Genomic DNA, 6000 nt, shown 5'->3' on the forward strand with positions numbered 1-6000 from the left:
CAATAAGCTGAGGGTTAATTCAGACTCTGAGGCTGAGCGTGACAGCTATTTTGGGTCAAGTCTACAGTTCATTCCTGAATGGACTCTGGCTTACCCATCCTTTCCCCGGTCCAGCTCCTCAGCTTTCATTTTGAGTTCACACACTGAGTTTGGCCACATGCCTACGGAAGCCCTGGGCTAATTTCCAATCTTGGAGGCCTTTTCCCCTCACCCCCGCCACTGTTCATTGTGAAAACCAAACACCATAGAAGAGAATTTGGAAATACTTCATGTGGAATCGTGCCCCTCTCATAACAACAAATTCTGTTAGGTTTTCTCCTTCGATCTGGGCCCATGTGTGTGATGGCTGGACCTGGACATTCTCTTTATGGTCTGTTTATTCAATTAATGTTAGATGCGTCTCTGTGGCCTTTGAGTCTTCGAGAGCATCATTTCCAGTGGCTGCAGCATGTCGTGTCAAGTGGATAGACATGCATTATTTAATCACTTGTCTTCTGTGCACACTATTGCTGAAAGCCAGGTCACCTGACCTGATTTTGGCTTATAACACACATTTGGCAGTCCCAGTGCAGGGATGTGCAAAAGTGGGGCCAGATTTCAGATGCATTTATTCATGAAACATGTATTAACTGTCAGTTAAAGGCAAGGAACCATGGCATAAGGGAGAGGACAAGGTTTAGGGGAGTAAGAAAATGTGGCCCTAGATAACCAGTGGCTTGAGAGTCTGGCTGGGGCAAGGAGACAGACCTCCAGGTCTCACATGATGAGGGGGGATGTTAGGGCTTCTGATCCCCAGGAAAGTTATGATATGCCTGGTTCTGAGAAACTAGGTTCTCAAGTAATAGGGACTTATCTTTGAGACCTTGGTGCATCCCCAATTATTTGTTACTGATGATAAACTAATAAAGTTCGGAACTAATTTACCAAAAAAACAAACAAGCAGAGATGCTGGGGGCTTTTCCTATCATCACTTCCATTTCAGTCACGTGCCTTCTGATGTTTCTAGAGTAGGAAGAGAAAGGATGTGGAGGTAGAGTTGCACTTGTGGGAACTGTGGGAAAACTGGGACTCCCATCCATCATGTTCATGGGCCGGGGCGGGCAGGCTAAAAACCACTGATATGAGAAGAAGAATAACTGCTGTTTACTGAGCTCCTGCTTCAAGACAGACACTGTACTAGGCACTTTACGTAAGGAAACGTGAGTCCCTTTATAACAGTGTTTTACAGTAGAGATGATTCTTTTCATGATTAAGAAGAGTTTGTGAATTAGAAAAGTTAAATGATTCACTAGAGGTGACTTCTCAGTATCTCTTCTCCAAAACCAGGTAGCTGCGTAGTATTTCATGTAACCCTTTTTCTAAAAAGGGATCTCGTGCATCTTTGCCTTTCAAAATAAAATGGTAACTGGATAGCAATCCAGGCCTAGGAATGCAAGAGAAAATTATATGGAATAATTTTAGAAAGTCTCTCTTAAGGTAATTTACTTTCCAGTGAGAGTATATACTTAGAGCTGAAATTGATAAGCATGTATGTTTAGAATTAGTACTTAAGTTATTTTGGTCATTTTCAAAAGAAACTGTACCGTTAAATTAACATACCACATCAGTGGGCTAACAACCTGATCTCATCCTCACTCCTTTTGCTGGTAGATTAAAGACTAGGGTATTTACAGACTTTCTACTCTTCCTGGAAAAGTCAGGAGTCCAGCCCAGAAACCACTGACCAGCAAATCTCAGTGCTAGACCAGGATCTGTGCATTGAACTGGTGGCTAGATGTGTGTGGTGGGCAGAAGAGAATTTGAGGGACCCGGGGTGAGCGCTCCAAGGGCCAGGGAAGCCTGGGCCTGGTTTTTTAAATTTAAATATGCCTGGGCTCTGGCATATAGAGGAGAGCTACATCCCTCTACAAGAGTAGGTGAGGTCAGCAGGGGTGCGGGCACCTGGGGAAAGACTGGGATCTGTCTTGGGGCAACCACGCTTGAGCTGCCAGTAGAGGGTGGAAGGGTTGAAAGGCACAGTAGAAGAGATGGGAGCTGAGTTGCGGAAACACAGTGCCCCAGGGCAAAGAAGCAGAGGGTTTCAAGGAGGGAGTGACCAGGAGGGCCTGTTGAAGCCAAGAGGCCCAGGCTGTGTGGAGCCTGCTGGGATTCCTCTTTGCTGCTTTTGTTTGTTAAATTTTACCCAAATCTTGGAAATTATAAATCCTATGCTGTGGGATGAGTCTTACTCCTTTTTTTTTTTTTTCCAGTTGTTTTCACATGGTCATAGATTATTATATGATCATTAAAGAACATTTGGAAGAAAAGGTAGAAAGCAAAATTTTAAATACTTAATTTCCACCCTTTCTAAACATGCCAAATGTTGACATTTTGGTATATTTTCTTTCAGTGGCTTTCAGTGGGTTTTCAGTGGTTTAGAGTTTTAAAAATTGCAATTATACTGTATTTATAAATTTGCACACAATTTAACATTTATACTACAAGCATCGACCTAGGATTGGTCTTTTAAAACATGGCAAACATCATTCAGACTGGTACAAAGTTCAGCACCCACCTTTTAATTCAATCGTCTTCATTATATTACTCCTTTCTGTTATATATATTTTGGCTACTTAACGTCAGGTACTGAGAGTAGTATGTAAATTTATGCCCACAACTGTCTTCATCTTGTATTTTTAATAGTAACAGGTTTTGCCTCAAGTATTTTGATGCTAAAATACTGAGTGTACAAATGTTCAGAACACTTATGCTTTCACAATTGCTCCTATGAATATAAAATTACCCTTTTTATCCTGCTTGACGCTGCTTATTGCCTTAAATTGTGCTTTGTCTGACAGAGCCACTCACGCTTTTTCTTTTGTTTGCATTTACCTAGTATAGCTTTGCCTACCCTGGAATCATTTTATTTTAGGTGAGTCTCTTGTATTAATTTAATCTGGGAACCTTTGTCTTCTAACAAGGGGATGGTAAATGCTTACGTTTATTGTCCTAATCATTTCGGGTGGCCTCTTGTCATCTTGTTTTGTGTTTTCTGCATTTCCTTTCTTTTCTGACTTCTGAGCCATAGCTGGTGATTTCTTTTACCTTCTGCAGTGATTAGGAAGGGAGACATCTTGTTTCTCACTCCACTGGTCTGCATTTTATTGCCTCCAATAAAGGTCTTAATTTGTCTCTGTGTTCGGTTTGTAAGCAGCTCTGCTTATCTCAGCCTGGCCCTTCTCATCTCCAGGAGGTGACATCCTCTGCAGAATGGCTTTAAAGGCCCTCTGTTGATTTCTTTGTTTGCTCACTCAGGGAAAGGAGTCCTGCATAGCTGCAGCAGGAATGCTGAGAGCTTCTATCCAGAGGAGGTGCCCCATGCTTCCTGCGCGATGGAGGGACCATCTAGGCTCTAGCCAGAGGGGTGTGTGTATGGCGATGGTGATGGAGGAAGGCAGGAACTGTCATTACCACTGCCCATGGAAGCCCCAGGAAGTGCCTGTTGGCCTTTGATTGAGGAAACTGGCCTGAGCAGACCCGGCCCAGCTGGCAGGGATGAGCTCTCTGCAGAGAGAGCGTCCCAGGGCTGAGGGACCAGAGTAACAGTGGGTGGGGGATGGTGGGCCTGAGCTGGCAGGGTCCTGGTTCTGGCCTAGACAGGTGGTTCAGGGCCTGTCAGTCTCAGGCGTGAAAATTCCTGGGCACATAAATTTTTTGTATATTCTTTTTTTTTTTAATTGAAGTATAGTTGATTTGCAATATGGTGGGCACATAAATTATTTTTAAATATGCTTTCTTTGGAATTCCCTGGCGGCCCAGTGGTTAGGACTCTGCACTTCCACTGCAGGGGGCACAGGTTCAATCCCTGGTTGGGGAACTAAGATCCCACATGCCGAGTAGCATGGGCAAAAAAATATGTGTGTGTGCGTGTGCGTGTGTGCGTATATGCTTATTTATTTATTTATTTATTTATTTATGGCTGTGTTGGGTCTTCGTTGCTGCGTGCGGGCTTTCTCTAGTTGCGGCGAGCGGGGGCTACTCTTTGTTGCGGTGCACAGGCTTCTCATTGCGGTGGCTTCTCTTGTTGTGGAGCACAGGCTCTAGGCGCGCGGGCTTAGTAGTTGTGGCATGTGGGCTCAGTAGTTGTGGCTCGTGGGCTCTAGAGTGCAGGCTTAGTAGTTGTGGCGCACAGACTTAGTTGCTCTGCGGCATGTGGGATCTTCCTGGGCCAGGGCTTGAACCCATGTCTGCTACCTTGGCAGGCGCATTCTTAACCCCTGCGCCACCAGGGAAGTCCCTGTGTATGCTTTTTAAGACTTGTAAATGGAATTTCAGTGAGGGTTTTCTCAGGGACTCCGTTTGTCTACTGTCTTAACCAGGTATTGCTCCCATGTATTTTATATTAAAACTCTCTCTGTGGGGCAATTAACAGCTTTAAATGACTTATTTAAATTTAAGCATCTCTGGCATTTTTTTCAGTTATGCAAGATAGTTGCTCCTCTGTATCCCCTAACACAGAGGTGCCAGTTTTGGGGAGGGCAATGCCACAGCCACAGAGGGGGGAGGGCTGGAGCCTGGGAAGGCAGGGTGGGGCTGCTTGGGGAGGACAGCCTGCCAAGGCCTAGGAAGGTCTCCAGAGGGAGACAGGCCAGGTGGAGCTTCATTGTTGTCTTTTTTTGCTTTTTCCAGCTTTATAGAGGTAATAATCACATAGAACATGTGTAGGTTTAAGGTGAACAGTGTGATGATTTGATACATGTTTATATTGCGAAATGATTATCACAAGCCTTCATCTTTTGTAGGGCCTGAGAGGCAGAGGTGGGGCTATGCTGCCGCCAGTGATCCTCTGCCTGACAGGGCCAAGGCTTTCCTAAGAGTGGCCACAGGTCAGAAGGAGCAGTGAGAAGCTGGTGAGAAGGGGCAGTGCATGCAATGGTCAGAGCTTTGACAGGGCCAGCCTGGCTTCTGGGGAGGGTGGTGGGCCAAACAGCTACTCAGGAGAGCCAGACCGTATCCACCAGACTGACCACCAAAGGCTGACACCTCACAAACACCAAGTTCCTTTGGGACCAGCACCTCAGCTGATCCTCTGGGAAGCCTTGGAACACTTAAGCCAGAATCAAGAGGTAGCATCATCAGGGTCCAGAGAAGCAGGTGTCAAGGAGGCCTTGGGGCTGGGACAAAGCCACGCCTGGCCACTGGAGTCAAGGTCATCACTCTAATCTCCCTCCTGTTCCAGGCCCACATGGTCATGATGGCTACTGTCAAGCCCTTGGAGCACCAGATGAGGAAACTGAGGTCCAGAGATGTAGATGATATATCCAAGGTCACTCAACAGGCTGATTCCAATTACTTACAGTGTTTCAAAATATTTTGACCCATATGCTTTTCTTCTTCTATATGAGTTGGTGTAAACCCTCTGACTCAGATGTTAATGTCCAGACCTAACACATGCAAGTGTGTGTGTGTGTGTATGTGTGTGATTCCCCCTGTTAGAGTTAGTCGTTCCTCTTCTGTGTTTCCAGTGCTCTCTATTCATCCCTCCATCATACGATTTATCTTGCTGCACTGGAATTATCTGTCTGTGTGTGTCCTCCTGACAGGAGTGAGTACCTAAGGGCAGGGACTTTGTACTGTTCTTTGTATACAGTAGGCACACATGAATTTTGTTAGATGAATGTTGATGTATTCACAACTGTCCACTCACTATACATAGGTTACCATGGTTTGGCACTATTAAATGTGCAATCCTTCTATGATTGATTAATTAAAAATTATGTTCTTCTGAAAGTTAATAACTGAAAAACTATACTTTGCTTAGCATACTATGCCTGTGAGGAGCATAGCTTCTTGGGCCACACTGCTTCATGGTGCCCCTTGTAGCAGCGTGCTCTAATTGCAGGCAAAGGGTCTCAGGAGTGGGTCTTTCAAACAAAACATGTAAAGGAAAAACATTTTCACCAAATGTATGCAACAAGTTTCTGAAATACACCAGCCTCTGCTTCCATTGCCCTTACTCTG

General features: G+C 45.0%; 1 long non-coding RNA gene across 2 annotated transcripts in view; it reads left to right on the top strand.

The window, feature by feature from the left end:
* LOC309648051 overlaps positions 1–5777 on the top strand; it is a 51723-nt gene extending 45946 nt beyond the window's left edge. Inside the window, exons 5-6 of one of the 2 annotated variants that reach the window (XR_014256443.1) lie at positions 3295–4889; positions 5219–5777. This is a non-coding gene — a long non-coding RNA (uncharacterized lncRNA). The remainder of the gene's footprint in view (positions 1–3294; positions 4890–5218) is intronic. The other variant, XR_014256441.1, reaches the window with a different exon arrangement.
* Positions 5778–6000: the final 223 nt, after the last annotated feature.

Source organism: Balaenoptera physalus (genome assembly GCF_965194825.1).
Source record: "Balaenoptera physalus genome assembly, chromosome: 19".
Taxonomy (NCBI): Eukaryota; Metazoa; Chordata; class Mammalia; order Artiodactyla; family Balaenopteridae; genus Balaenoptera; species Balaenoptera physalus.